This window comes from Dermochelys coriacea, chromosome 15, assembly GCF_009764565.3.
Source record: "Dermochelys coriacea isolate rDerCor1 chromosome 15, rDerCor1.pri.v4, whole genome shotgun sequence".
Classification (NCBI taxonomy): domain Eukaryota; kingdom Metazoa; phylum Chordata; order Testudines; family Dermochelyidae; genus Dermochelys; species Dermochelys coriacea.
Window position 1 is genome coordinate 2,802,188 of NC_050082.1, and position 20,606 is coordinate 2,822,793.

At 46.5% G+C, this 20,606-nt stretch overlaps 1 protein-coding gene across 7 annotated transcripts in view; it reads left to right on the forward strand.

Annotated features, from left to right (window-relative positions):
• Positions 1-20,606, forward strand: part of OSBP2 (oxysterol binding protein 2) — a 345,452-nt gene that overhangs the window by 108,429 nt on the left and 216,417 nt on the right. Inside the window, exon 1 of one of the 7 annotated variants that reach the window (XM_043497823.1) lies at positions 13,717-13,897. The exons of the other annotated variants lie outside the window; for them this stretch is intronic. The gene's annotated coding sequence lies outside the window, so the exon portion shown is untranslated. Of the gene's footprint in view, positions 1-13,716; positions 13,898-20,606 lie in introns of those variants that run through there. 7 annotated transcript variants of the gene reach the window in all.

Genomic DNA, 20,606 nt, shown 5'->3' on the forward strand with positions numbered 1-20,606 from the left:
GCTCTGCAGTTTTGCCCAGCTTCTGATCAGGGTGCAAGATGGCAGGAGAGAGTCCTCTTGTGCCTCTCCCCACTTCCTGTGCACCCGTGGAGTGAACAACTGGTCGCCTTGGAGGCCTGTATTTCTGTGCATGTTACACATTGTAGTCCAGCAGCAGAACGGTAAGTTCTGCTGCCCTTGGGAGAAAGCCAGAGCCTGTGTCATTTGCATTGTGATTATCCCAGAAATAAAAAACTTGAGCAATACAGTACCTGAAGGTGGCTGTTACAAGATGCATGCGGGAAATAATTTGATACTAGGTCCCGCACCCCTATCCCCCCCAAGCAAACACTGGGCTGGCATGGCTTGAATCTGAGAGAAATGAATCTTGCATGCCGTGTCTGAGACTGAAGACTCTGGGCTTTAACCTTCAACTGCAAATATTTCAAATCTCATCAATTTCGACCTTCAGTATTATTTGCTCAACAGATGTTACCACTGAAGATTGAAGTTCAATTTTTTTACTTGCCATTTACATTATTACACAAAGATGTTTAATGCTACTGTTTAATTCCAAACTAAGGCACTCACAATATTGCTGAAAGGGTTTGAATTAGTGATTGTGCCTGTATAAATCATTCAGGTCAAAGCTTTTCTCTAGCACAGTGGTGGGCAAACTTTCTGGCCTGAGGGCCACATTGGGCTTCTGAAATTTTATGGAGGGCTGGGTAGGGGAGGCTGTGCCTCCCCAAACAGCCTGGCCCCCCGCCCCCTCCCACTTCCTGCCCCAAGACTGCCCCCCTCAGAACGCCTGACCCATCCAACCCCCCCTGCTCCTTGCCCCCTCCTGGGACCCCCGCCCCTAAATGCCCCCCCCCCCGGGACCCTACCCCCATCCACCCCGCTCCCAGTCCCCTGACTCCCCTGACCCCTATCCACACCCCCACCCTCCCAGGACTCCCATGCCTATCCAACCTCCCCTGTTCCTCCCCTTGACCGCTCCCCCCCCCCCAGATCCTCTGCCCCTTATCCAACCCCCCTGCTCCTTGCCCCCTTACCATTCTGCTCAGAGCAGCATGTCTAGCAGCCGCTCAGCTCAGCCGGAGCCAGCCACACTGCCGCACTGTCCAGCAGGAGCTTGCCGCCCCACCGCCCAGAGTGCTAGCGGCATGGTGAGCTGAGGCTGCAGGGGAGGGGGGTCAGCAGGGGAGCTCAAGGGCCTGGCAGGACGGTCCCACGGGCCATAGTTTGCACACCTCTGCTCTAGCGCTTTAAGATTAAAGTTAGACCAATGCACATACAGTAAGTGATTAGAAATATATTCTACACATTTGTTAATTACTGTGTATGTTTTAGGGGGAAAAGCTCAAGAACTGTGGAGTGTGGGCTCATTTACGCTTTTCTGAGTAGATCTATGTAGTCTATTTCATTTTATTAAAGGAAACATGGTCTGTCATAACGAATAAGCAGAACATGATTCCTTTCAAGTCAGGATTACAAGCAGCCACGTCTCTTAGGGGCAAATCCAGATCACAGCTTTTGGTCCAAGGAGCAGATTGGTTGCTGGGGAAATATATATGTGGAGGAATGAATCTTGGAGCATTTGCTGAGCATCTCCACAGAAGTTATGTCAGCCCAAGGACTAACATATTTTATGTGGAGCCCTTTATGCGGCTCACCATTGGATGGGCAGGACAGGAGGAGCTGCCCTCACTTGCTCCGCCATGCCCTGCCTCTGCCCACCCATCCTCTTGCACAGCAAAACCATACTTGTTTGTCTGACTACAAGGGGGTGTCTGCATTTGCTCAGGAGGGGACTAGATTTTCTCCTAGCAGAACACCCACCAGGATGCCTCATTGACTTACACAGGAGATGTCACTGCTGAAAGCTTCACGCCTCACAGGGTAAATTAGAGACTCAAAACTTCAGTAAGTCGTAGGCTCTATATCTGGCGTTTTCAAAGTTGTCACCAAATTTGGTGGCCTGCATTTTTGGGTGCCTGACATGAGACATCTCACAGACTTTAAAGCCAGAAGGGACCATCATGATCATCTAGTCTGACCTCATGCATATTGCAGGCCACAGAACCTCACCCACCCACTCCTGTAATAGGCCTATGAGTGCTGGCTGAGTTACTGAAGTCCCCACATCGTGGTTTAAAAACTTCAAGTTACAGCGAATCCAACATTTACTCCAGTTTAAACCAGCAAGTGAGCCCTCCCCCATGCTGCAGAGAGAGGCAACCTCAGCCCCTCCCCCCCCGGTCTCTGCCAAGCTGGCCTGGGAAAAAATTTCTTCTTGACCCCAAATATGGTGACCAGTTAGACCGTGAGCATGGGGGCAAGACCTACCAGCTAGACACCTGGGAGAGAATTCTCTGTAGTAACTCAGAGCCCTCCCCATCTAGTGTCCCATCTCTGGTCATAGGGCATTTTTGCTACTGGCAGTTGCAGATGGGTCATAACCCACTGTAGGCATCCTCATCATATCATCCCCTCCATAAACTTATCAAGCTCAGTCTTGAAGCCAGTTAGGTTTTTTGCCCCCCCACTGCTCCCCTGGAAAGGCTGTTCCAGAACTTCACTCCTCTGATGGTTAGAAACCTTCACCTAATTTCAAGCCTAAACTTGTTGATGGCCAGTTTATATCCATGTGTTCTTGTGTCAATTGATGCTTAACTTAAATAATTCCCCTCCCTCCATGGTATTTATCCCTCTGATGTATTTATAGAGAATAATCATATCTTCCCCCACCTTTGTTTGGTTAGGCTAAACAAGCCAAGCTGGAGTCTCCTTTCATGTGGTAGGTTTTTCATTCCTCTGCACCCGTTCCAGTTTGAATACATCTTTCTTAAACATGGGAGACCAGAACTGGGAGACAGTACTCCAGATTTTTGAATGTGCACTTCTACTGAAGTCAGTGGGAGCTGCAGGATTCAAGATGGGAACCCAAAAATGAAAAGACGCTGACAATTAGAGGCCCTTAACTTGTTCTGTCCCTGTTGTTTCAATAGTAGAAATGCTCAGGCTGCACATGAAGAATGCCAGCAGATTCACACTGCCCAGCTTGAAATATCCAAAGACTTTAGAGCAGGAGTACAAAACTTCCTTGGCTGGATGCATCTGGTCTGTTGCAATGATCTGCTCCCTGTGGAAGGGCTGCCAACGCTGCATTCGGTCCCCTGGTTCATTTTAGTTCCTTGTTGTTGCAGGCATCAGCTGGCAATCGCAAGGGAATGGTGACCGGGCCATGGCTAGGAATGTTGTGCTCCTCCTCCAGATCTAGTAAGGGAGCTTGTCGTTAGAAGGGCAGAACCACTGAAATTAACATCCATTGTCTTCCTTCATCTATCACAATGACATGGTTTGTTCCACAAGGCTAGAGTTTAGCTGTCCAATAACTCTTTTAAATTGGGAACTTCCATCTAAGCATCTCTGATGATTGCACTATGTTCCTTTTCATCCAGGGCCTCTGAAAGTACAGTGCTGCTCTGAAAATTGGCTCAGTAAAGACGGTATCATGGAGCTTCATGTGATCTCTGTGACCCCATTTCACAAGAACTCACTGGGCCTGATTCTGATCTAGGCTATACTAATGTAAATCAAGAGTAACTTGACTTGAGTTTCATTGGAGTAAAACAGGTGTGAGGTCAGAATCTGGCCCAGTTTGTTTTTCTGGCTGCCAGCCCTGCATGTTCAACATCATGTTAGTGAGTCGAGCTAACATGACTGCACATCCCTGGACTGCACATCACCAGCAGTATAAGATTAGTTAGTTAGACCAGTCCAAACCATTGCGTTCAAAATCTTCCTTATTTCTCTTTGCGGGGTTACACAGCTGTAGCTGAAGGGATAACCTGGCCCTGTTTGTGATTTGTATGAGCCAGAATTGAATCCAGCTCCCTCTCCCACAGCTGTGTGGAAACTGCATAATGTTAACAGGAGTAAAAGGTACCAAAAACTTCTTTTCTCTCTAGTCAGCTGATCCTAGGCCGCTGCACACAGGGCGCAGTTGTACAGTATGTGTGTGTCATTTTTACATGGTCATGTTGGATTGTAGAAGTTACCATAGCTTGCAAGCCAAAAGAAATCTTGTTGCAATTTTCTCTAGTCTGCCACAGAAACTGCAGAGTAGTAACATTCTGGAAGTAATTAAAATACATTAATGAAAGATGGTATACAGAGGAACAAAATGGGTTTGTGCCCTTTTATGCTGCTTTGTGATGGATAAAGGCCTGTTGAGTTTTTTTTCAAATTAAAGTGTTTCCCCCCCCCCCCCCCAGTTATTTTTGCCATTAGAATTTCCGGTCTTGCCTCACTTGAAGGTCTTTGATTGGAGAGCTAGTGAAATGATGACACTGATCACAAGATGATCAATCGTGAATGGTCTCAAGAGCCAACAGAGTGAAACAGAGAACCTGGAGCAGTCAGAGGGGAAGGGATTTTTACTTAGGCCTGTTCTACACATAGTATTTGTACCACCAGTAACTGTGTCAGTTAGGAGGTGATTTTTTTTACCATATCCTTATACCAGTACAGCCCCTAGTATTGATGCAGTTATCCGAGTATAAAGATGGCTTATTCTGGGATATCTTATTCCCATACAGAAAGAAGCTATTCTGCTATAAATACCTGTATATGGATATAATGGCATCCATAGGCGGGGGTGGGGGTGTCTAACACTCTAACTACAAACTGATGCATAGACCAGGCTATTGGAATCCTTCTCGCGCTGTCAAACATCGCTCAGCGTGTGGACAAGGCCCTGCTCTCCCGGGCTGTCCTGGGCCACTCTTTGCATATCCTCTCTGTTGTTAAGTCCCATAAGTTTTCCATCTCTGAAGTAACATTTGATGGAGGGGTTCTTTCGGTGGGCCACTTTTGCATGTTCCTCCAGCTGCCCCATGGCGTGCCTGCTCAAGCAGATTCTCTGACTTCGTTCTTAACACAGGTCCCTGATAGCTCCATCTTCTTTTCTGGATAAATTTGGAGGTTGAGAGTTGTTGATTCAGGCCACAGATGAATAAACATGACCCACCTTTCAGGCCTTCCTTATACACATAAAGAAACAAAATAGGGCCCAAATCAATGTTTTATAGTCATTTTAAAGCAATAACAATTCACGCTGGATTTTGAAGTCTGTTGTACTGTCATTACTAGAAAGCACCTAGACGTGCAATGATCCCATTACAGAGCAGGTCTGCCGAGAAGCTCTGGGTTTAGAACAGATAGAATTGCCATGTTCGCCCGGGCTGAAGGTTTATGCTCTGTGATGATGTGTTTATTTTATTGATTTCTATAGCACCTGGCACCTAGCAGCACATTTACAAAGTTAAAGCACGTTAATTATGTAAAAATGTGAGAGGAAAATATACAAATGAAAGAGAAAGCACAGGAATGTGCTTCGCATTGTGCCCTGAAAGCTAATGCTCCTATTAAAAGATGCTAACTATAGTGGTTTTCTCCAGGCGGCTTAGTCTCAGTGATGCTTCATTATCCCTTGATCAAAAGGCAGTTGCTGATAGGGATGGAGGAAACACAGATATGCCAGGTTTGGCAGTGAAGCCACACCGTGGAACTGCAGCAGGAACATTGTTAATGAATTCCTGGGGAATCCACACAAGGTCTCCAGTCATTGCTATGCTGTATTTGCTCCAGAACTGCCATGTTCCAGCCGGAGGCTGGAGCGGGAGACTTAAAAGGACTGAAGGGAGATTTTGACTCCCTTTTTGTTTTCTCTGCACTGTTTTGGTTTCCTGCATTGCTATAATTTGCTTCCAGCTCCCCCGCATTCCATCCTCACCCCCACTGTTCCCTAGAAGCGACACTATTTAAGGCTTAAATGGGCTTAAACGGTGCATAATAAGCCTTGCGTTGGTTCACTGCATAGCGGTAAATATCACCCTAAGTCCAGTTTTAATTAGATAGACTATTCTTCTTCCTTCCCATCTTATGAGGCTATGTAGTGTTGCTGTGCAGTCTCAGCTGGCAACCGTGTTCCACCCAAGAGCTGGCTGCATTTCAGTGGTGGATGGTTACCCCACATACTGTATCGAGCCAAACTCTGGATTCCTGTGAAAATGCTCCTCAGATGAGTGCACTCATATGCTTAAATGTACCATAAGCAGCACCTGTTTTCTTTCTGGCCAAAACCATCTGTCACAGGGCAGCCCTACCTGGAGTGCCCTCCCATGGCAGTCTCTGGCACAACAGGCAAGTTTGCCTCAGTTTCCCTCCTTAAAGTCTTCCCAAGTACAAATATAGTCCATGTGGGGTTGTTAGGGTTCCCTCCCACTCTGAACTCTAGGGTACAGATGTGGGGACCTGCATGAAAGCCCCCTAAGCTTATTTTTACCATCTTAGTTTAAAAACTTCCCTAATTCTTTGTCTTTGGATGGTAAACTGCCACCACCAAGTGATTTAGACAAAAAATTAGGGAAAGGACCACTTGGAATTCCTGTTCCCCCAAAATATCCCCCAAGCCCTACACCCCCTTCCTCGGAAGGCTTGAGAATAATATACCAACCAAATAGGTAAACCAGATTCTTAAAAAACAAAACTTTATTATAAAGGAAAAAAAGTAAAAGAAGCACCTCTGTAAAATCAGGATGGAAGGTAACTTTACAGGCTAATCAGATTCAAAACACAGAGGATTTCCCTTTAGGCAAAACTTTAAAGTTACAAAAAACAGGGATAAACCTCCCGCTTAGCACAGGGAAAACTTACAAGCTGAAAACAAGGTAATTTAATGCGCCCTGCCTTATTTACTTACTCTTTTTGCAATATTGAGACTCACTCTAGGATGGTTTATAGGAGGAGGAGTTTTTTGACCTGGTGCTTCTCTGCTTCCCAAGAGAACACACAAAACAAAGAGCACACACAAAGCCTTCCCTCCCACCATTTGAAAGTATCTTCTTTCCCCATTGGTCCTTTTGGTTAGGTGCCAACCAGGTTATTTGAGTTTCTTTACCTGTAAGGGGTTAGGAGGAATTCTAGGCTACCCTTAGCTGTATGGTTATGACAGAGGTTCATTTATTATAAAAGATCCATGCAAGTAAACCATAAGAGAACAAGTTTCAACACTAAGTCCCACAACCATAGTCCAGACTGTACATTAAGTAGATTGTTGGCTTCCCTCCCCACGCCTCAGCTTCCCTGACCATGCCCCGGCCTCCCTCAGCGCGGCCCCGGCCTCCCTCAGCGCACCCCAGCTCTCCAGCGCGGCCCCGGCCTCCCTCAGCATGCCCCGGCTCTCCAGCGCAACTGTGGCCTGTCTCATCTCATCCCCCTCTGCTGCTCTCAGCCTTCTCCCCTCTCTGGTTCAGAAGGGACAGCTGACTTGCACTTCCACAGGCTTCCTAGCCCTCAGCCAAATAGTTCCCAAACTGTGGGGCATGCCCCCTGAGAGGAGCATGGCAGAATGTTTGAGGGCACATGGTGGCGCGTGGGCCAGTTCCTACAGAGGGCAGGGAGGTAGTGCCATGCTTCCAGCGCTGCCCCGCCCCCAAACCAGCTCCATCCCCAACTCCTTTCGGCTCCCAGTCCTGCTCTGCCTCCAGGCCAGAACTGCCCCCAGGCCCACTCCACCCCCAGCCCAGCTCCACCTCCATCCCCAGCTCCGTGGCTGAGGTAGCCCTGGCTGTGCAGCAGTGGGGGAAGATGTGGACAGATTCTGTTAATTGTAAGGGGGGCGTGACTGGAAAAGTTTGCGCACCGCTGCCTCGGCCCTTTGGCATTGGCTCAGGAAGATGAGCCAGCTAGACTCTCCTCTGGCTTCCAGATAATTTCTCCTGCTTTCCTGGAAAGGACTGCAAAGAGCCTGCTGCTCTCGGCAGCTTTCCCCAGAGACCTGTCCCAGTGTCCTGATTTTTCCTGCCTGCCTTTCTCCAGGTCTCGCCCCACTCAGATTCTGCCTGATCCTTTACAGTCTCGTGCTGTTTTACCCTCTTAATTGGCCAAAGGGGAGCACCTGTTCTGGCACAGGAGAGCAGGTTCTGCTTCATATACAAGGGCCAGCCACCCTGTGACTCCATCACATGCACAGTACAGCCCCAATCTTGCACAGATGAGTCCTGCTAGGTGCATGACTGATCCATGGAGGAGTGAGGGAGTAGGGCATGGATGCCATTGCTCTGTTGAGGGCACGTGCAAAACCTAAACTGGAGATTCCTGCCTCGCGGAGCAGCCTCTCCTGGAGTCTTGGGGCATCCAGAATAAAGGGGAAAACATCAACTCTCTGCTAGGTGAGAGGTCAGTGTTCTGGGCACAATCTGATCTTACACTGGCTCTGCCCATGAGGAGCGGTTTGCAGGTGAGGGCCTTAGTTTAGAGAGTGCTCTGGGATCCGTTAGACAAAAAGCACCTCAGTGATGGGTAGGGCATAAGGGCATTGAAGTCAATGGGAATCCCTAAAATGTCTAGATGGGTAGATAATGTCAGCTATTGTTGCTGGTAGCAGAGACTGAAAACTGCTGGTATCATGAGGGAAACAGAAAGCTCTGAGCGTGTTTAACTTTTACTAACTCTGAGTTGTGCCATCCAAGAAATAAGGCCCTGTGCTAACAGATGGCTGTGTTCATTTGGCAGAGCCTAGCAATCTGAAAGTTCATGAGGTAAGAGTCTTCTCCATGTGAACAAACTGTGCAATGAAGATGAAAACACACGCACAGTGCCATTGTCTGTGTTGCTATGCATTTTGGTGAGCCAGTATGTTCGTGCATGCGGGGCTTTGGAGTAAAAGTGTTGCCACAAAATGTTCATAATCAGGCATATTTTTTTATTTTTAAATTCTGCAACTCATATTTCATATTATGAAATCATGTAAAAATGTTTTCTTAAATGTCTTCATTTAGAGCATCACTTAGCGAGCTATTCTGATAAGGACAATATAAGCAGTAAGATTAGTGCATTAGGAATGATCAGAGCTATGGTATCTTTGAATCTGAACTTCTTTGCTTTTATGAATATGTGACTCACCTTTTCGGTTACCTTTTGGGTCTTTAGCACTTTGACTAGCTAACAGTTACCCACACAGAAAAACCTTTACAAAACTATGCTAATGACCTCTAAGGATGCAAAGTCAAGCACTCAGAAATTAGGAAATGTCACAATTAAGCTTGCCCATGCAACGTCAGTTTAGCCCCCACATTTGTATGCAGCTTTGGGCCGGAGTATGCCCAGTACAGATGGAATGTTCAAATCATTTAGCTGCCCGACTCTGAAATCTCTACTGAGCATGTGCAAACTGAGATTCGCAGAGATTCATAAGTTGGCCAAATTTAGGCATATTTTAATGGGGACCACAAAAGGCACATCCATGACACACTGACATCTGTGCTCCAAAACAGGGAGGCACTAAAGCTCCTCAGTGAAACACTTATAAGAATTTTTTTAATATGGGCAAAACAATACTTCTTCCTTTGTTCTTGGAAACTGCTGAACCATTTTAGATGAAACTTTTGAAAAAAGAATAAATCAACACAAAATAAAAACAAAAACGCACCCACCACCACCAAATAAAACACACAGCCTGAAGCAGACACTCACATGGAAAATTTCAGACCAAGTGGTTAAAGTTTGGCAATGTTATAAGCAACTGAAAATGAAGTCTTACAGTGGAAAACGTTAGGCAACAGTAGCTGTCGGTATGGGTACCTGCTCTGCCAACAGTAGTAGAGAGCTTTTCAATGGTAGATTTCCGAGTGTTCTGCAAAGGTGGGAAAATATTGCTATCTTCACTTGAGGGGCAGGAAGCTGAAAGCACAGAGTGGTTAAGTGACCCTGTCCAAGGTGGCCCAGCTAGTTAATGGTAGAGTTGGGAAGAGAACACAGACCTCTGGACTCCCAGTCTAGTGCCCTGCCTCCTTTTTATAGCTTAAACAGAAGTGAATCTTTTCAGTTTCCTATGGAGAGGTGACATACACCTAGAATGGTGGCACCCCCATGACCCTGCACTGTTGTGTTCTGTTACAGCTTTGCCAGGCCTGCGTATGCGCAGTAGATGGTGCTCAATAAGCTCAGGACGATAGGGTGTACTTTTAAACTGAAGGGGAAGATGAGGTGCCATTTTTCAGATGGACATATTTTCTTTCTGATAGTTTGGTTAATCCGTATCGCATTGTCAGCACCCATAAGGCGACTAGATTTTATATGGGGAACACATACTGTTAGATTTGTCACCTTTTCTCTCCTTCCCCCCATCTCCCAACCTCCTTGTTTGTATTGTTCACCTGTTAAGTCTTTTCTTCTGGAATTTGGGACAGGAAGTGTCCACAACAGTGGTTCCTTTAACCCACCCAGCAATATTGTTAATCTATCCAGCTATACTCTTAGCCCAGCAGAAGAATCTGTCCTATCTCAGGGCCTCTCCTTCTGCCCCTCCACCCCCACGGACATGATACAGTTCTGTGGTGACCTAGAATCCTATTTTCGACATCTCTGACTCAAGGAATATTTCCAACACACCTCTGAACAACATATTAACCCATAGAGACCCTCCTACCAAGACTACAAAAAGAAGGATTCCATGTGGACTCCTCCTGAAGCTCAAAACAACAGACTGGACTCCTACATAGAGTGCTTCCACCGATGTGCACGGGCTGAAATTGTGGAAAAGCAGCATCACTTGCCCCATAACCTCAGCCGTGCAGAACACAGTGCCATCCACAGCCTCAGAAACAACTCTGACATCATAATCAAAAAGGCTGACAAAGGAGGTGCTGTCGTCATCATGAATAGGTCGGAATATGAACAAGAGACTGCTAGGCAGCTCTCCAACACCACTTTCTACAAGCCATTACCCTCTGATCCCACTGAGGGTTACCAAAAGAAACTACAACATTTGTCAAGAAACTCCCTGAAAAAGCACAAGAACAAATCTGCACAGACACACCCCTGGAACCCCGACCAGAGGTATTCTATCTGCTACCCAAGATCCATAAACCTGGAAATCCTGGACGCCCCATCATCTCAGGCATTGGCACCCTGACAGCAGGATTGTCTGGCTGTGTGGACTCCCTCCTCAGGCCTTATGCTACCAGCACTCCCAGCTATCTTCGAAACACCACTGACTTCCTAAGGAAACTACAGTCCATCGGTGATCTTTCTGAAAACACCATCCTGGCCACTATGGATGTAGAAGCCTCTACACTAACATTCAACACAAAGATTGACTACAAGCCATCAGGAATAGTATCCCCGTTAATGTCACGGCAAACCTGGTGGCTGAACTTTGTGACTTTGCCCTCACCCATAACTATTTCACATATGTGGACAATGTATACCTTCAAATCAGCGGCACTGCTATGGGTACCCACATGGCCCCACAGTATGACCACATTTTTATGGCTGACTTAGAACAATGCTTCCTCAGCTCTCGTCCCCGAATGCCCCTACTCTACTTGTGCTACATTGATGACATCTTCATCATCTGGACCCATGGAAAAGAAGCCCTTGAGGAATTCCACCAGGATTTCAACAATTTCCATCCCACCATCAACCTCAGCCTGGACCAGTCCACACAAGAGATCCACTTCCTGGACACTACAGTGTTAATAAGCAATGGTCACATAAACACTACCCCCTACCGGAAACCTACTGACCACTATGCCTACCTACATGCCTCCAGCTTTCATCCAGACCACACCACATGATCCATTGTCTACAGCCAAGCACTACGATACAACCACATTTGCTCCAACCCCTCAGACAGAGAAAACACCTACAAGATCTCTATCAAGCATTCTTACAACTACAATACCCATCTGCTGAAGTGAAGAAACAGATTGACAGAGCCAGAAGAGTACCCAGAAGTTACCTACTACAGGACAGGCCCAACAAAGAAAATAACAGAACGCCACTAGCCATCACCTTCAGCCCCCAACTAAACCCTCTCCAACGCATCATCAAGGATCTACAACCTATCCTGAAGGACGACCCATCACTCTCACAGATCTTGGCAGACAGGCCAGTCCTTGCTTACAGACAGCCAACCTGAAGCAATTACAGCAACCACACAACAGAACCACGAACCCAGGAACCTATCCTTGCAACAAAGCCCATTGCCAGCTGTGTCCACATATCTATTCAGGGGACACCATCATAGGGCCTAATCACATCAGCCACACTATCAGAGGCTTGTTCACCTGCACATCTACCAATGTGATATATGCCATCATGTGCCAGCAATGCCCCTCTGCCATGTACATTGGCCAAACTGGACAGTCTCTACATAAAAGAATAAATGGACACAAATCAGACGTCAAGAATTATAACGTTCAAAAACCAGTTGGAGAACACTTCAATCTCTCTGGTCACTCGATTACAGACCGACAAGTGGCAATTCTTCAACAAAAAAACTTCAGAAACAAACTCCAACGAGAGACTGCTGAATTGGAATTAATTTGCAAACTGGATACAATTAACTTAAACTTGAATAAAGACTGGGAGTGGATGGGTAATTTCACAAAGTAAAACTATTTCCCCATGTTTATTCCCCCCCCCCCCCCCCCCCCCCCCCCCGCTGTTCCTCAGACATTCTTGTCAACTGCTGGAAATGGCCCACCTTGATTATCACTCCAAAAGCTTTCCTCCCCCCACCCCGCTGGTAATAGCTCACCTTACCTGATCACTCCTGTTACAGTGTGTATGGTAACACCCATTGTTTCATGTTCTCTGTGTATATAATCTCCACACTGTATTTTCCACTGCATGCAGCCGATGAAGTGAGCTGTAGCTCATGAAAGCTTATGCTTAAATAAATTTGTTAGTCTCTAAGGTGCCACAAGTCCTCCTGTTCTTTTTTTGTTGTTTCTTATGTGTCTGTAGAATGCCTAGCACAATAGGCCCAGCCAGTTTTGTGGTCTTTATGTGTTACCACAATATAAATATCAAAACAACAGTAATTAATAATAACAATACAGATGCTAAATGAATTTTGCACATATTTCACACATTAATTGGATTGATAGCTTAATTTTAAAGGGTTAATTTTTAGTTGATAATGCAGAAGGCCCAGGACATTTTGAAGAGATGAAATTATATTGGCAAAGTTTGCTGCCAGAAGCAGCCTATCTTTCAACTGATGGTTATCAGATTTCTAAAGCTTTAGGATACAGGTAAATGCTTCCTTTATAAATAGACTTGAAGACCTTGTCTTGTGTTCTGGGCCCTGCATTTTAACAATGTGTGACCCTGGCCTGCTGAGAATTGGAGAGCTGTCTTGTGCCTTGCTGCTTTGTCGCCAGGTTCATTATATCATGAAACTAGGAGATCTTGGAAGCCATTGGAGTAGTTAAGTGAAGAGACACCAGTTTGTTGTCTGCTAGACTTTGTATCCCTTAGCACGGACTGAGTCTAGGTGGGGCGAAGAATGCCACGAGGCATGGACTCTTGCAGCCTGAGCTGTGTGGTAAGGCTCTGTCTGAGCCTCAGACTGTTCTTTCTCCTTTGTGGGGTTGGGGAGGGGGAATAAAAGGGAAAATACATAAGGGAGCATGGAGTTTCCACATTTCTCAGCTTTTTCAGAGTCTTTTGGGGCTGCTGCTGGTGATCTCCCTGATGTGCAAATGACAGACTAGCTGCCTCTTCTCCTTGAGTTTGTAGCTGTGACTTTTTGGAGGCTTGTTGGCAGCTGTCCCTGGTGCTGATCTGATCTAGCAGCAGCTGCTCTCGTGGGTGGGGATTGGTTGGAGCTGCCTGCAGATTCAGTCCAGAGATTAGCTGGATTCTCTCAGCAAACAGGCAGGGGCTGTAGATACAAATGCAAACAGACAGCAAGATGAACTGAGAGGGAGAGAAAGAAAACACGGGAGCAGCGTGGCAGGAGGAGGCGGTGCTGGTGTCACTCCAGCTGCTGGTGTTGTAAGAACCTCCAGTGCCCCTGCAGCCAGTGAGGCAGAATCAGCACCAGAACCACTGGGTAAGTAAAGAGATTGCTTTTCATGTCCACTCCCAGCTTCCCTCCAAGAGCACAGAGCATAGGGGGATGTGATGGGATCTCCCCCTCCCCTACAGCCCACTCTTCCCTTGGACTCCTGTGGTGACAGCTGTGCCCAGTGCCTGGAGTCTCTGCTGACACCCCTTGGGAAAGGGACCAATAGGTGGCTGAGCATGCTTACTGCATCCCCTCCTGAATGGGGGACGGTCGGCATCTAGCCATGCAGGATGCCAGCTTTACCAGGACATAAAGGAGATGGGGGGAGGGGGTGCAGCTTTCCCTGAGCTCTGGATAAAAGGGCGTCTTCCTGACTGACATTTATTACCAGTCTAGACACCAACCCATTCACCTTCCCCTGCAATGAGATTGAATAACAGGCTTTTACTTGCCAGTCAAAGAAATGACGCCTTGGCAGTGAGGCAAGTGAATTTTGCAAGGCTGGGTTAATTGATCTGGGATACAGAGATGAGCTAGAAAAGCTTTGGGTCTCATTATGGCACAGCCACATTTATTGGCCAGGCTCAGGCTGGATGTCCTAGTGCTGCAACTGGGCTCTGGGTTGTTGTGGGCAGGGAGAGAGAAGGCATTGGGCTGCTAATAACTTTCAGTGCCCCCCCATGCAAACTTGATTTTTAAATTCAAATTGGTCCAGTGTTATATGTATAAAACACGAGCCTTCCCTGAGCCTGGAGACTGCCTCTGTGTAACTACTCCTCAGTCTCCCTGTGAAGCTGGACCGCACAAGAAGTGCTGGGTCTCCTGTGCCCCCAAGCCACCCCCCTCTTGCCATCCATCCATGGGGGAGATGTGTCTAAACCTCATGGGTCACCTCTGCCTGCGGCCCCATCAGAGTGAGGTCTCCATCACCTGGCAAGGTCAGACAGAAAGACAAAGAGCCAACCTCTGGGGGCTGTTACTGCCTGCTGCCAAGACAAAGAGCTTGGAAGGGCTTACTCTGCTGGGGAGATGTGACAGGAGATGCGAGTGGCAGTGGAGGGGGCGGGTATGCACATTGCCAGCACTGGCAATTGAGATCTTTGAGTTCCTGCAGCTCAGACAGGTTCCTAGACAAATGATACATTTATTTTAACCAACTCAGTGTGACACAGGCAGCATGTTTTGACAGGCACATTCCAGCAGACTCCAGGCAACTGTAATTTATGTTTCAGTTTGTTTCTTAAATCAAGTGTATTTTAAATTATGGTGGTTCCAATATCTGATTCTTCAGGCTGCTGCTTGGATCATCCTCATGGGTTTGGGATCCATGAAAGAATTGAGAAGCTGTATAAAATTGTGTATTGATTTTTAAGGTTTGTATAGCGAAGAGAGTGCTGTAATGCTAGCGGGACTTGTTTGAAAAGAACTGGTTAGAATTACTGTGTAAAACAAACCTTTACATTTTTCTGATCAGATGATGTAAATGTCTCTGTTTTCCAGTAGTCTGTTGGACAATAGTGGAGATGTTGATTGGAGCTGAGAAAACCTACTGCTTAATATTGTGCTGCATTCGTTTTGGGAGTTTGGTATTTATGTGACATTTCTGAGGCTTGTACCCTGGCTGGTTAGGTGAATAGTTAGAAATGAGCAGAGCATCCAAAGGAAAGAAATGTATTCAGATGTTTTCCTTGTCGCACAGTTAGGCAATTGCAATTATTTTTAAATTTTAATTTAATAAAATGTATTAAATCACGGGATTTTTGCTGTATTAATTCTGGACAAAACTGGCTAATATAAAAATTTTACTCAAGCGTATATCACACCATTATTATTTATTAATTATTAATCATAATAATTATTATGATTAATAAAACCTGCCAATTGTGTTTGGGAGTGTTGGCTTTACTAGCTACATTGCAGGAGCTACTTGACCTGTACTGTCTGGAGCAGGTGTGGTGTGTTGCAATTCCTGGCTGCATATAAACGGATTTATATGCATATAAACTGCATATAATCAGATTCCTCCAATGGACACATGACAGTCACATTGTCCAGTATTTCTGAAGAAAAGCAATTCCCTGTTTTTAATTCAGAGTTAAAGTGCAGTGACAGATTTCTTTTGCCTTTGCTGCCTGGGCCCCTAACATTTTGGTTGAGAAAAAGGAACCTGTATGATTAGATTTTGCTGCTTTTTTATCTTTAAATAATCGATTCCCTGAATTAGAGAGAACATTTGAATAATGCTATTAGATATTCACAGTAGATTTCCGTATATCTGGCAGGGGCCAGAAAGTTCACATTGTTTTAAGGAGGCATTCAGGGGAGGGAAATATTAGATATGGGGGATGGGGAAATGAAAGATCCTCCGGTGCTCCTGATGCTGTGATTTACAGTCAGAGAACAGTGAACATTTAAGGTCCATAGCACTGAACTTTCCACTTTGTTAAAACTGTTAGTCCAGAATTTTATTTTTCTTACTGTCATGCGCAGAATAATTTGCTTAAGACTTTTTAAAAAGGTAATTCTAATGCAGGTAGTGAGTCTCTGTGAATTGCTAACTATTTCATGCATGTTTCTCAGTGAATGACTACTTGACCTTTGGATGCTATAATGAAATATATGAATGAATGTTTTATTCATGGAGGACATTGTTCTTCAAAGACTGATATATGTTGCTGTAGAAATGTCAATATTTCATCCCCTTTTCAAGAAGACAATAAAAATCTATCTTCTGTACTGTCAGCATCTATTGATCCATGTGAAGCATTGATACTTTTGGGGAACAGAGGCCTGCATTTTAATGCCGGATTCCAGTGACAACAAGACAAATATTCAAAGCCATTCCCAATCAGAAAGCCACTGATGTGTTACTTGTCAGCTTTTCACGGTGTGAAGGAGGGGTGGTGACTCCCTAGTTCAAGCCTTAGGTTCTGTTTTCATTATTTGATAGTAAGCTATGAATGACAACACAATATGTTGCTGTGCCTTTTCTCTGGGGCCTTTCCTGTCTCACGTTTTGCAGTTATTCTGTGCATTTTAATTCACTGCACCGAGGCCCGGCTGACCAGAGCAAAGCGAGGCCTTAATCCAGACCTGGGCAAACTATGGCCCGTGGGCCACATCCAGCCCGCGGGACCGTCCTTCCTGCGGGACCGTCCTGCTCGGCCCCTGAGCTCCTGGCCTGGGAGGCTAGTCCCCAGCTCCTCTCCTGCTGTTCCCCCTGCCCCGCAGCCCCGCCGCCACACGGCGCAATGTTCTGGGCTGTGGGGCTGTGGAGCTGCAGAGCCTGGCCTGACCCAGTGCTCTGTGCTGCGCGGCATGGCTTCCTGTCCTGGTGCAGCCGCCCCCCAGCCACCGGTGCTCCAGGCAGTGAGGTAGGGGGGCAGAGAGTGGGGGAGAGGGTGGATAGAGGGCAGGGGGGTTCAGGGAGTGGTCAGAGGCATGGATAGGGGTCGGGGCGGTCAGAGGGCGGGGAACAGGGGGGGTTGAATTGGGCAGGGGTCCCGGGTGGGGGGCAGTCAGGAAGGAGAAGGGGATTGGATGGAGTGGTGGTGGGCAGTTAGGGGTGGGGGGCAGTTAGGGGCCAGAGGTCCGGGGGCGGTCAGGGGGAAGGGGTGGTTGGATGGGGCAGGGGTCCTGGGGGGGCAGTCAGGAAGGAGGGGGGGTTGGGTGGGGGGTCTGGAGGCGGTCAGGGGACTGAGAGCAGGGGGGGGTGGATGGGGCAGGGATCCCCAGGAGGCCCTCAGGGAACAGGGGGGGGTTGGATGGGGAAGGAGTCCCCAGGGGGCCGTAAGGGGGCGAGAAGCGGGGGGGGGGGTCGATGAGGGCGGGAGCTGGGCCATGCCTGGCTCTTTGGGGAGGCACAGCCTCCCCTAACCTGCCCTCCATACAATTTCAGAAACCTGATGCGGCCCTCAGGCCAAAAAGTTTGCCTGCTTCTGCCTTAATCCGTGTTCGTCGGTGCATCGCTGTCAGGGTCCACTCCTGCTCCTGTTGAAATCAATAGCAAAACCTCCCATTGACTCGATGAAGAAAGACCAGGGTCCTATCAGACAAACTACAAGAATACAGCTAGAGACAGATTGTCTGTACAGTCCATCTGCTTAGCAGTTTATGGTCCATAAATATGTAAAACGTGATCCTAGGCAATTTACACTGCTAAAGAGCAGGCATAAGAGAAGCACACATGAGCAGAAATGTTATGTACTAATAAAAGATCTGTCCTTTAGCTCCTCAGCAACCCAAGCTTGGAGAAGGGTTATTTTAACCAGTTTATCCTCATCAGTAGGATGAATTTCTTGTTTGTTAGTAATGCAAAACCGATGTAGCAAGGATGACTGTCTATCCACCATTGACCCCTTGGGAGCAGGATACAGCCCATGGGCATTTTTGTCATGCTTTTTGAATTAAAGAAAGTAAGCTAGGGAGGGCAACAAGGAGAGAATCCACCCTCTTCCCCCAGGCAACTGAACTTGAGGAAAAGCAAGTTAGTAGTTTTATCTCTGGTATAAAACTAATTCAAGGCCTTCCATGTGTCTGCCTAGCTGGGCCTACGGAGATCTGAGATTTTCTCCTTTGACTTCCTATGTGACCCTGGGCAAGTCACTTTGGCCACCATGTTCTAGGGTGCCTCAGGTTTTGGGTAGACAGCTAGAGACACATTGGGCCTGACTTTGAGGTGCTGAGCACCCACACATTCCATTAATTGAAGTTGGAGCCAAGGATGCTTGTGAGCTCTGAGAATCAAGCCCCAGTATCGCAAGCTGAGCATCTCAGAATTAAGACAACCAAAGTCAAAGGCCTTCTCTTGAAAATGTGGGCCTGCCCTTTCTTTTGCCTCTCTTGCCACTTCTGTAATATGAAGATAATACTTCTGTCATGGGGGTAGGTGGGAGGCCTAAATCATGAGTGTTTGCCACGTGCTTTGTGTTTGTAAGACACTTTGAGGGCTGAGATGGAAGATGCTCGAGAAGGACAAAGTATTATTAGCATTGTAAGACCTAGAGCGTTGGAGCTATTTTTAAGATTGACCTTTTTAAACCAACGTGTGGAAAGAAATTACCTACCACAGAATACTGACATAAACCTGCATTGTTCTTTCCCGCCGGCGTACATTAAGTATAGGCTGCCTCAGCTGAGAAAGGTCAAACCAAACCTCCAAAATCTCTTTCTCTCAAGGGCTTTTCATATCTGCATATGTGGGTTTGCGCCTCAAGTTTCCTGACCCTGGCTTAACAATCAAGTTGACGGTGAAGAGGAGGTGCCTGGAACTGGGAGGAGATGAGTGGGGTTTGTGGCTATATCCCTTTAGGGTTGTGACATGCGAATCATACAGCTGCTCTGCTTCGTTACTGAAATGCTGGCTTTCTTGCAGATTGTCTGATTGAAGCTGACTTATTGGTTAGGAGTGAATTATGGGGTTGTATATAATTAAATACAGATTATATGCAGACTGGAATGATTGGAGAAGGACAATTCCAAGTAGACCCCTGACTAAAAATGTCTTGGACAGTGATACCCAGACCTCAGTGGTTCAGGAGCCAAATTAGCAATCAACATTACGCAAAAGGGCCACAGCAGTGTGAATTCATTGTTTCATAGTGCTATACATTCAGTCACACAGTGTTTTAGCGTCATGTGCTGCAAAGAGCTGCAAGAGACATGTTAACAGCCACTTGCAGCTTGAGAGCCTCACTCTGAGTACCACTGATCTAGGACATTAATTTTCTAAATACATCCTGTGTGTACCAGTGGAGACTGCACGACTCATTAAAAAAAATCTGAACCCCCATTCTTTTCAGTTCATGACAGCAGCGATTGTTGCTTAGGGCATTTCTTGGGAGGAAGGTATAGACTATGGAATGTTCATCAAGAGGTGATTATTGTTGCTTATACGTTACTTCTCTATGATTTGAAAGGACCTGTTCAAATTACTGGCAAAAGTGACCTCTCCCAGATTGTTTCCACTATGGATGGAGAAGTGAAATAGTATGCTGGCCCCCAACTGTGGGTCAGGTTTAGAGATGTTAGTCATGTTTCTTAGAGTACTTCTGGAGGGCACTCAGATGCTATGGCAATGAGGGCAGTATAAGAACCTGCATACAATAGAATAGAAGATCCTGCTGCATGAGGGAAGGAAGACATTGCCACTGTTTTTGGGATGTTTATTTGCTAACTTAATAGGTGGAATGACAGGACTGTAGGCTCTAAAGATGCAGAGCCATCCTGCTGACTCACCCCAGCGGTCAGATTAGGTGGGTCTCATTAGCTCTAAACCAGGAGTTTAAAAGGTTGAGAGTCTCTCTGAAGCAAATGGAACAAGGGACCCTGTAAGGAGGAATGCTAGGAAAAGCCCGACACAGGAGGGAGTGCATATTGAGCTTTGTGTTTGTATAGGTTAACAATAAATACCCTCCCAACCATGGGCATGCTATAGTTCTGTGAAAATGAAATCTTGGAAATTCTTTCTAGCCATGTAAAGTTTATGTAGTTTGTCTTGTAGGGATAGATAATGGGGTGAGAAACCACCTATCTTTAAGGTTGCACAACACTTCCCATTATAAGACCCTGTGTTCAGTTGCTTGTAACTGCCAACGTTTAATTATTTTGGTTGAAGTTTTCCACGTCGGATGTCTGCCTGAGGCTGAATCTTTTTGGAAAGTTGTGCCCAAAGTGGGCAGCCTGTTTCTGGGAACAAGGGCAGGGAAACGTGCATTGTTTTGACATTTAAAAAACTTTTGGTGAACTTTTGTTT